The sequence below is a fragment of the Amblyomma maculatum genome, unplaced genomic scaffold (assembly GCF_055883805.1).
Source record: "Amblyomma maculatum isolate TAMU_Amacu unplaced genomic scaffold, ASM5588380v1 scaffold_12, whole genome shotgun sequence".
Classification (NCBI taxonomy): domain Eukaryota; kingdom Metazoa; phylum Arthropoda; class Arachnida; order Ixodida; family Ixodidae; genus Amblyomma; species Amblyomma maculatum.
In genome coordinates this window covers 258,603-270,638 of record NW_028146737.1, presented here as the reverse complement: position 1 = coordinate 270,638, position 12,036 = coordinate 258,603, and the positions used below count along the sequence as shown (strand labels likewise).

The following is a 12,036-nucleotide window of genomic DNA, read 5'->3' as shown; positions in this document are numbered from 1 at the left end:
ACCAATAGCACTTTTACTGGGAGTATCCTACAGGCGTCCCCATTCCACCCATGACTTTTCTAACGAGCAAAATAACAACCTAATCTAACCCACAGCAAGCTACCCCAACTGCCGCTATCCTCCTTTTCGGGTATTTTAACTTCCCAAACATAGAATGGCGTAATCTTCCACCTGCATCAATAGTAGGTTCCGCAAAAGGCAACCTTATTGAAATACATTTCAACGGTAATTTATCACAATTGCTTTCAGAACCAACGCGCACCTTATCGTAATCTAAAATCATTCTTGACTTTATTTTGGCTAGTAAACCCGATGCCGTCTCATTCATTACTTACCTTCAGAGAATTATAGACCAAAATGTCATTCCAGCCGCCTGCTTTTTTCTTGTAATACCAAATATGACCTTGAAGAAGACTGTAACACTTTAAGAAAATAGTCATTAAGGGGCGATAAATCAAGAACTTAAGACCTACTTTCCTGCATAAGAAGCTACATATGACATTCAATCAACACATGATAACTGGGCAATCTTTAAAAATAAATAAATGATTCACGTGATAAACATATACCAACCGTCAACATTCGTTCAAGTAACCAAAAATCATGCTTTACTGATTCTTTAAAAAAATTCGAAAAATAAGCGCCTCTATTGGGAAGATAGCGGCAACACAATTTGATAGCAAAACTATATATTAGGTAGCTCAAGATGAATATTTGACTGTCATTCGCAGCATAAAACGTTTCTATCCCTTTTCTATCCTGTAAATCAATTTCAAACAGCGCTGATGCCTGCTATACTAACGCCTCCTTGACATCTGCGTCTGCTTCTGTTTGCTGTGCGGTGCGGCGTTCGAGGTAGCGGCAAAGGAAAGGGAGCACGGACGCCGGAATTGATCGCCCGCTGGGGTCAGCTTCGTAATGAATGAATCCCCTTGTAACGTCATTACCTGTCGTGACGGTACATCGCGCGCCCCTTGTCGAACACAACCAGCATCTCATTGAACGAATTAAAGTTCACCGGCGTTCTATAATTCGCATCCAGGAAAGGAAAGGCGCAGTGCCTGTCACTCGCGAAATCTCGCTATCATTCTCACTGTGAGTTCAGTTCAGTCGTTCACTCGTGTCCGACTCTTAGTGACCCTATGGACCATGTCACGCCACGCTTTCCGGTCTTTCACCATCTTCATAACATCACATGACTTCATCTGCAGTGCCTCGAGGATGCCATCTAACCATCGCGTTCGCTGCCTACCCCTTCTCCAGCGACCCTCAACCTTTCCCAACATCAAATCTTTCTCCAGCGACTCCTCTCTTCTCATCAGATAACCAAAGTAGCTGAGTTTTAACTTTAGAATTTGACCCTCCAATGACCAGTCAGGGTTTATGGTCGACAATATCGACTGATTTGATCTTCTGGCAGTCCAAGGAACTCTCAAGAATCTTCGCCAGCACCACAATTCAAATGCGTCAATTCTTCGGCGGTCAGCCTTTTTCACAGTCAAACTCTCGCATCCATACATCACAACTGGAAAGACCATAGCACGAGTTATACGGATCTTGGTTGGCAGACTAATGTCTCTGCTCTTTACTAGGCGGTCAAGGCTAACCATTGCTCTCTTTCCCAGAAGCAGGCATCTCCTAATTTCATGGCTGCAGTCTCCTTCCGAATTAATCTTGGAGCCCAAGAAGAGAAAATCTGTCACAGCTTCCACTTCTCCATTGATGCTCCAGGACTTGATAGGGCAAGACGCCATGATCTTTGTCTTTTTAATGTTCACTTTAAGCCCAAACTTCTCACTCTCTTCTTGTACGCTCATCAGAAGTCCTTTGAGTTCCACTTCACTTTCTGCCATTAAAGTGGTATCATCCGCATATCTAAGGTTGTTGATACGTTTTCCAGCAATCTTCACGCCAGCTGAAGACTCGTCCAGACCGCCCTTCCTCATGATGCACTCTGCATATATGTTAAATAGGCAGGGCGACAGTATGCAGCCTTGCCTCACTTCTTTCTCGATCGGAAACCAATCAGTAAGACCATGCCCAGTTCTGACTGTGGCCTCTTGCCCTTCATACAGGTTCCTGAGGAGACAGATGAGGTGACTTGCAACTCCCATCTCTTGGAGAGCTTGCCACAATCTGCTGTGATATACGCAGTCAAACGCTTTTGCATAATCAATAAAGCAGAAGTGCATGGGTTTCTGGAAATCTCTTGCTTTTTCCACTTTTCTGCGAAGGTTGGCAATCTGGTCTCTAGTTCCTCTGCCCTTGCGAAACCCAGCTTGCACGTCCGGAAGCTCCCGATCCACATACTGCTGCAGCCTACCTTGGAGGATTTTCAAAATCACCTTGCTAGCATGCGAAATAAGCGCGATCGTGCGATAGTTGGAACAATCTTTGCACTGCCTTTCTTTGGGATGGGGATGTAAACTGACCTCCTCCAATCCTGTGGCCACTGCTCGGTTGTCCAAATCTTCTGACATAATGTATGCAGAATGTTAGCAGCGTCATGGTTGAGGTTTTGAAGCAACTCAGCTGGAATACCATCAATTCCGCTAGCTTTGTTCTTAGCAAGGCTGGCTATGGCCCACTCAACTTCACTCTTCAGGATACCCGGCTCGAGATCAGTAATCACAACTGTCTTATGTTTGGTTTGCACTTTCGGGACCTTCTTGTACAGTTCTTCTGTGTATTCCTGCCACCTCTTCTTTATCTCTGAGACTTCAGTGAGGTCCTTGCCTCGTTTGTCCTTTATCACGCCCAGCTTATCACAGAAGCTTCCTTTGATATCTTTGATTGTCTTATACAGAGCTCTTGTGTTCCTTAATTGGCTGTTGTCCTCAACTGCTTGGGACTGTATGTTAAGGAAGGCATTCTTATCTCTCCTTGCTATTTTCTGAAAATCCGCATTGAGAACCTTGTATCTTTCTCTTTCCCCCATAACTTTTGCCATCCTCCTTTCCTCAGCTATTTGCAAAGCCTCTTCAGATAACCAGTTTTCTTTCTTGCATTTCTTTTGCTTTGGAACTACCTTAGTAGCTTCTTGTATTATATCACGAACATCGGTCCACATCTCTTCGGGCTCTCTGTCTTCTAGATCTAATTCTTGAAATCGATTCCTCACTTCCACAGCATATTCTAATGAAATTTAGATCCAGATCATACCTCCTCAATCGAAGCTTAATTCTCACTGCAGACAAGGGTAATTATGAAGAGCGTTGTGGTAACACGCTGGGCAGGCGATCCAAGGGATGGAGATTCGATTCCCCGGTAGGAGACAAAGTTTATTAGTTATTTTTTAAGTACCACAGCAACCGCTAAAGCGTGACACTTTTGCTGACGACAGTGATGAGTCATTAAAGGCTTTCGCCTTAATTGTTGTGCCATTTCTCACATGCACCACTTAAGAGACTTCATAGATGTCCTGCCTTTTTACCCTTCTGAGTGTTCAAAAAACTATTACGTACATTCACACGTGGAAACCGTAGGGGCCATCAATTTAGTTTTTTGTTACCGGAAACGTCCTCTTATCACCCGTGTAAAATAATATGCACCACCGAGTTATGTTTTCGCCGATTTGTGGCCCCGTTGTGCCAGTGTTTACTCATTGTTTTCTTCAATGTCTGCATACAGTGGGCATTGCACGCTTTACTGCCTTGTTTCGCAGTTTTACACAAAATCCCCCTTTTTTACCACTGAGTAGGCGCGGTCTGTTTGCAACAATTTTGACGCACCAGCTCTCATTGCTACGAATATGACACTATATATTTTGCTCTCTTTTATAACAATTCTAGCCCTTAAGGACTACGTTTCAAGCAATCGTCTTCCTTTTGTTAGAAAAACTGTACCTTGCCAACAGGGACATGACTAGGTGGGAGGGACACGAGCAATCCAGTAAAGGGGTTTAACCCAGTTTATATGTTCCTCCCACATATTTCGGCCCCAGTTTACTAACTATAATGATTTACGAACATAATATGATATGCCAACAAGCTAACAAACTTCCATCATAGCCTTTTGCTCTCCTTGACTGGGGCAGTAATTTTGCGGGAAGTTATGACTCGTGCCACCCTGTAAAAAGGAAAAGGGTCTTTGGGAAGATCAGGGGGCATTTGAGCGTTGTCACACGCACAAACTAATCATCATGGTCCGGCTGGTGTGACATAATACGAGAACTCGTGCCAAGTAATCCCAACCGTCTAAACAGGACCCTACTGAAAAATCCTTATAACTTTTGTACAGGAAATCGCATACAGGTTTACTGTACAGAATCTGGGATACAGGATTGTTGGCTGTTTCAGGAAATTCCTGTACTGCCTTGGAAAGTCCGGAATGAAACAGCGCGGAATGGCCTGTATGGTTGACGGCCCTCGCTTCCGGAAAGAAACGCGTCGCCAGGGTGGAAAAAGCATGAAACAATACAAAATAATACGACTACATAGAAAATAATAAATAAAATAAAAAACTTTTATTACCAATTATGGAATCGAACCTCGGCCCTCATGGTCTTTAGACGGGCACCTTAACCACTACTCTTTTTTTTCAGCATGGTGTTTATTACATGCTTTTAAATTCAGCGTAGAGTTATAAACATTATTTACAGAGTAATCAGCCTGTAGGCGAAACGTCCAATTGGAACATACAACACAACACCACTCAACTAAAATACGACTTAGCACAACTTCACTAAAACGGTGGCAAGTAAAGACAACACATCAAAAATGGCAGCCAGTCAGGTTGATGGTCACTATCTTCGTAAGTGTCTCTAAGCTGGTGTACCATCTGACCAAAATGAGTAGCGGTGGGAGATTAGAGGTTCAGCATTCCGGTCCAACATACGAGTTTTCCATGGGCTGTGCAGTCCATGGAGGAAGATCATGTCAAAGGATTCGTGGTCATGTTCGGTGGTTATCAAATAACGCACATGGTGGCAATTCAAAATAAAGCCTTTCTTCAATGTTCTTTACAGAACGTCCCAAAATAATATTGCATCTTTGCAGGCAATAAACCAGTGTTCGATGGTTTTAGGTGTATCACATAACCGGCAATTAACAGAAAAAACGAAAATATTTTTTTCTGAAGCCACACTTTAAAAGGCAAAACCTTGGTATGAAGTTTAAAGAAAAATGTTTCAGTAGAAGGCGAGATCAGCATTTTGCGCACCCTTTTTAACACATCATGCTCCATATTATTGGAATTGAGTGAACGATGTAAGGGAGGCGGGAACAACATAGATATGAAATTATGGTATATATTTTTCCGTGAAACAAAGAATAAGTACTCATAAGAAAAGCAAACCGCCAGAAAACGCACTGAATCGTAAATTTCTTTCATGAAACCACATAAAACCAAACCAAGAGACCACTAAGTTTGGAAGAAGGTTCACTAGATTAGTGTGCAGGGATGCTCTGGTAATTGGATGGGAGCTATTACGGAAAAAGAAGCAACGAGCTTCTAACTGTCTGATATAGATATGTGTCAAACCTAGTCCGCCAGCACAAACAGGCCTGAATAAGTTATCGCGCCTCATAGGCTCAAAACTGGACGACCATATGAGCGTCGCAAACGTTCTGTGAAACCTGTGGATTTAATTCCTCGCGCAATGGAGTACCTGTAAAAAAATAAAGTTTTGTAGCCAGAAACATGTTACATGCCTGTGCTCGACTAAAATTGATAGGCGGTGCGGAACAAAAGTCTGAGCATAGCTTTTGAGTGCCGTGACCCGCTCTTTCCGGTAACGTCCACTAAACTTGAATGCATGAAGGGGAATCGAAGGTATTTAGGGGGAACACGAGACCATTCAATTCCAGCATAATAAGTCGGCATTGCTCCCCATGAACCGAACCATAGATCCGAACTCTTAGACTTATTCATTTGAGCGCCAGATACAATCCCAAACAGCTCAATGATGGTTATAATTTTGTCAATGCTGGGTTTTTCTGTGCAGAAAAACGCCAAATCGTCGGCGTACGCAAGCCCTTTCACTTTGTTACTGAAGGCAACATAACCATGGATACTGTGGTTTTGCAGTACACTCAAACAAAGTGGTTCTAGGTAGAGGGCAAAGAGCAGCAGTGACATAGGTCAACCCTGCTTCACGGACGATCGAATTGGCACAGGCTTTGAGAGATCACCGTTAACAATCAAGCGAGTGGAACAGTTGTCGTAACAAAGTTGCACCCCTTTCAGTACAGTTCATTCATCATTTGCACGCTCGAGAAGAGAAAATAGAAACGAATGCCGACACGATCAAATGCCTTCGCAAGGTCAATCTGGAGTAGAGCAAGCTGCTCATAAAAGCCAAAGTAATATTCGATAATTGTACGTGCAATATGCATGTTATTTTGTATGGAGTGTCCACTCAAGCCACACGTCTGATGAGGGCCAATGAGAACCGTCATGGCATACTGTAAACGATTCGATAGAACTTTTGCAAAAATTTTGTAGTCCACATTTGCCAACGTGATTGGCCTATAGCCATCGACTGAGAGCAATTTTTCTTTATCCGTACTCTTTGGAATTAAGACTGTGTGTTTCCTAGTAAAGGACTGAGGAAGGAACCCCACATCGAAACCTAAAGCGAAGATCTGCAGCAAGATAGGGCTCAGCAAAAGTTTAAAAGTTTTGTAAAACCCGCACGATATGCCATCAGGGCCAAATGTTTTGGAGAGGGGTAATTGGTCAAGTGCGTGCTCTATTTCTTCCAACGTGAAAGGGCCATTGATAAGAGCACAGTCTTCATCTGATAAAGGCGTTATAAGAGCTTTAAAGTTAGCTAGTAGATCCGAATTAGAAGTAGCAGAAGCGTCACTGAACAGTGTCGTGTAATAGCTCACAAACACAGAGATTTGTCACACGTTTTCTTTACTAGGGTGCCATTGGACATCATTCCCGGTATCAATTTGGCCGTAGCATTACGGTGCTCATCAAATAGAGCTTGTCGCGTAGGGGTTTCAGGGTGCAATGCACGATTTGTACGAGATGGAACTCGGGCGCCCCATGTATCTTGCAGCGTCCTGTTTTTGTAAGTCACACTTTACCCTAGCAATTTCGTCTAAATATACTCCAGGTGCCTCACATTCTAATTCATAGAGGTAATACAAACTCTTATGCAATGTCCTCTCTTGTAATTTCCTGTAAAATGACCTAACAGACGCAATTTCAATAGATATATCCGCACCTCCTGTTTAAACAGCTCCCATGCAGCAAATATTGGCATGGCACCTGTCAAACACACTTGTAGCTGGGAGCGTATCCGAAAGGCAAACGCCTGATCATTTACAAGTGAAGAATTTAGCTTCTAAAGCTCCCATTGCGGCCTAAATTTTGAACAGTAAGTTCTCCCGAGCCGAGAAACCACCACACAATGATCTGAAAACGAAACCGCTACAGTTTCACACAACAAATCACGGGAAATCAGCGTGGAAGAAACAGAAATCTTGTCTAGGCGCGCGTGGGACCTCCCCTGGATATGTGTGAATAGTGGAGTTGCATGACATGAGGCCCCTGTATCAATGAGTCCTGAATCATCTATAACACGCGACAACACTTCGCCACTTCTGTATCTGTGTACACTAGGCCCAGCACGATAATTCATGCAACATACACAATTAGTCTCCCATTAGCACAACATTCTTATCACAATCTAGGAGGTTAGTCATGGCTTCAAACGTATCAACACGCTCAGCTGCACTATTAAAAGCATAAATGTTGATAAGTCTTCATGGCTTCCCGTGGAGCAAAAAATCACAACTCATTAGCCGCCCATCAGAGTCAGTATAGTAAGATAACCCAGAATAAGGGAGAGCCCTTCGCAGAAATAGGAAGCTACCCGCCGAAAAACCAATAGCATGCGTCACAATAACATTGTAATCAGACAAAAAGGGTCCTAGTGCCCTCTCTGTGTCCTGCTCACTCAATCTTCGTTTCCTGGACGGCGACAAAATCAAGCCGCCTGCTGCTGAAAAGTCGACGAAGTTCCACCTGCTTCTGATGAGACCTAAAGCCTCCCACGTTCCAAAATAACGGCTTGAGGGGCAAGTTGGTGCTGCATCGTATTCAGAAATGTGGCGCAACAAACACAAACACAAGAGAAGATACACAACACACACGCACATTCAGCGTTGCAAACACTAGCTCCTCAGAGGTCGCCATGGTGACCACACAAGGACTAACTAGGCTTGCATTTGTCTCTCCGGAGACGGCGACGTCGCCTCCGGACCTCCACCACGACTGCGGGAACGCGAACGTTGGCACTTCCCCTTGTGTTTTGACGTGCGCCGGCGGCGGCGATGCTTCACGCTTACCAGATCATCATTTTCACTCGCGTCAGATGCGCATTTTCTCTTGCGCTGATGAAGATGCTCTTCAACAAGAGGGACGGCCTCAGCTGCAGGTAGAGTGGGCTGACCTGCAAGCTCTTCCTCGGCGTTGACCTCCGTGGCTGGAGTAACCGGGGCGGTATCTTTGGCAGCATTAGAACAGGTGGCAGGCTCCTTATCATGTGCCGGATTCGGCGTCTCATATCGAAGCAGCGTCTTACTTTCCTTGGAGTCACCTTGAGGAACAACCGTTGTATTAGCTGTGGTAGCCGTGTCCACAGTAGCAACTGAGAGGACACCAGCCGCGTCAAGCACTTCTGTGGCGTCCATAATATGCTCTTGTATGACGTCTTCCGGTGGCCGCACACAATGCCGCAACTTGTACGCATAGGTAACGATGCACTCTTCTACGGTGTGACCGAACCGTCGGCAGTCGTCACAATGCGGAGTACGGCAGTGCCTACGGATGTGGTCAACACGGGTGCATCGGAGGCAGAGCGGTGGCCTCCCTGGTATTAAAACAAGGCTCTGTATACCACAAATAGTCAGTGCATGCGGGACGTCGCCAACGCCGACTCCTTCAGCGAGAGACACAACATCATCCCGGTTCAGCGTTCTCAAATCTTCCATGTCCGCCACTTTAAAATTTTCCGTCGAAATGGAAGTCACCTTCCCGTACGCCTGTAGTGCCTCACGTATGAAGGCATCTTCCAAGCGTTCGGGAAGCCACAGAAGATTCAATTTCACCACGTTTTGGTTCTGGGTCCACAACGACACAACGGCGGCTCTTAACGACAAGATCACCGCAAGCCACCAATTTCTCTTTCGATTGTGCAGACTTGCAGGTGACCATCCATACATGAGACATTTGAAATTGGCCAATTGAACTAATTTCCTTGAGGTCCACAACATTCTGACGGGAGTCTCTGAAGTCTTGTGCCCGGTACGGGCGTCGGGCAAGGTCCGCATGCAAGAAAACGGAGTCAGCGACCAGCTTACCTGCTGGGAGACGGGGCAAAACAATCCGGTATTCATTGCTGCTGGCATTAGCCTGAGCAGTACCTCGTCCAGAGGCCGATTGAAGCCTTTGAGTTGAGAACATCGCGAAACGCAACCGCTTTGAACAGCGTCTTCGTCTTCTTCACTACTCTGTATACAGTGGTTTAGAGTTACAATGGTTGTTATTCAGTATGTGTAGCTAATTTTCCTTTTTCGTACTTCGTATATTTTTTTCGCTGTAGAGTTGATGGCCGTAATTCACTGATCGCCCTTTAAACACGCTGAATCTTTTTCCAGGCTATCACGATGGTTTACGAATGTCTCGTATTTTTATAATGCGTCGCTTTATTGCAGGCAAACCTCAAGATATAATTTTCTAGTGCTGATGTGTTTTTCATCGTCTACGAACGCTTGTAAGTTTTCCTACATACAGAGATATCCGGTGCACTAAATACTTTTAATACAGGGCGTTTCAGCTTGACGTGCTACGAGTGGAGCCGCGACGTCAATGAATACACTTCCAATGAGCGGTCTCAATACGTAAACATTCGAGAACGCGTCGCCCGGTGCGCGGCTATCTGCGCGTCTTTCGATGGTCAGCGATGTTTGTTTATTTTATATCGAGCAGTTTTTTGTCATTGCTAGCGAAACGATACGTTCGTGCTTCCACTTTCGTGTTGAAGGTGGCAGATCTTCAGTCGCAGATATGAAGACGCACCGCAAGATCGTACGAGCTGCAGTGACTGTTGCACGCCCAAAAGCAACGCGACGCGCGTACATGCTTCCTAGTGCACACTTCAACGGCTTCGTATTTTCGAGGTATTTGTGAAACAATGCGTGTCTTCGTATAGAGAATAGTTCTATATGTTTGGTATCATGCTTATTTAGTGCGCTGGCGTGTCTGGCATGGTCATTCTGGTTGCGTTTCATCGATCGGCCCGGCTTCTGTTCAGAAGTGGAAAAACTCTGCCCGTTATCAGTTCCGGAAATGACACGTTCGTCCGGTTTTTGGTTAATTGATACAGGCTTAACCGAAATTAAACCGCGCGGAGCTCTCATTTCAAAAATTCCTGTATAGTCCGCGGCCTTTGTTTCACAAGAAAAACTGGACGCCAGGCTGCAAAAATCATGCAGAGCTACAGAATAATACAATAATATTTGAAAACGAAAAAAAAAGAATAAAAAGACAGAAAAATGGAAAAGAAAAAAAATTGCGCGTTTTTTAGACTTCGGTCTTCTCGGTCAGCAAGCACGCACTTTAACCCCTACACCACGGAAGCATACGGAGGCAGCGGTTATATTTCTGCTTATGTAGTCTACACTGCTCTTTCGTAGTTTGTGTATTTTTGTAGCCTGTAGAATTTGTGGTTGTAATTGAACGATCGCCATTCAAACACGCTGAATCTTTTTCCGGGCTATCACGCAGGGTTATCCGTGTCCCGCATCTTTACAATGTATCGCTTTCTTGCAGACAAACCTCGGGATGTCACAATTTACTAGTGCTTATGTGTTTTGTCATCGTCTTCGAACGCGCGCAATTTTGCTACATATAGATATATGCGGTGCACCAACTCTTGTAATACTACTTGTTTTAGCTTCACCTGCTGCCAGCGGAGCCGCTACATCAATGAACTTACTTCTGACCAAGTGTTTTGCGTACGTAAACACTCGAGGAAGCGACTCCCAATGTCCGGCTGACCTGTGCATATTTCGATTGTCAGCGATATGTTTCATTTATTCTCGAGCGTATTTCATCCTCGCTAACGAAACACTACGTTCTTGCTTGCACTTTCGCGTTGAAGGTGGCAGATCTTCAGTCGCAGATATGAAGATGCACCGCAAGTTCGTACAAGCTGTAGCGACTGTTGCACACGCAAAAGCAAAACGCGATGCGTTTGTGTACTTGCTAGCGCACCCATCTTCTTATCTTCTAGGTATTTGAGAAAAAACGCGTACTCCACATATACAGAAAAGTTGTAACGTATAATATGTATGGTTTCATGTTTATTTAGCACAAAGACATGTTCCGACGTGGTCATCCTGGTTGAGCTTCACGATCCGCCCGAATTGTGTTGAGAAGCGAAAATACTCTGTCCCGTATCAGTTTCATTCATATCGGGTTGTCCGGTTTCTGTTAAACCTGACGTGGCCTGTCTTGTGTATGAGGTCAATACAGGACTGGTCCGCCATTTCATATCCATACCGGACTGGGATGTCATGTATGAGATGCATAATGGAAATGGTCCGCCCTGTATTAACTCTATACCGGACCGTACCGTCCGGATTCAAACTCATACCGGACATGACCTGTCCGAAATAAACCCGAGTAAGCTTCGTACAGGACTGGTCACACCGGAATGAAATTTATACGGGATAATATAGGAGCGGTTCAATCCCGTTTGTCGCGATATGGGATTTTTCTCTAGGGGAAGCACATGTAGCCGCAGCGGTGGCTCTGTAGCTTTGGCGTTCGGCTGCTAGCTGACCCCAAGATCATCGGTCAAATTCTTGCAGTGGTAGAGAATTTTTATGGGAACAAAAAGCAAATATACCCTGGTTCTGTGCAACGTCGGTGGTTTAAATTAAACGGATCCCTCCACGAGGGAGATTACGCATATTCCATGTGCAGCTTCAGAACATACAACAATGCACACCATTCCATATCAAGATAGCCCCACATGGTTTAGAGTCTATCTCATATCGTTGCCCAAGTTAGTCA

At 44.7% G+C, this 12,036-nt stretch overlaps 1 pseudogene; it reads right to left on the bottom strand.

Moving 5' to 3' along the window:
- Positions 1 to 4,806: 4,806 nt before the first annotated feature.
- LOC146172620 (uncharacterized) lies at positions 4,807 to 10,495 on the bottom strand (annotated as a pseudogene).
- Between the last annotated feature and the right edge of the window lie 1,541 nt (positions 10,496 to 12,036).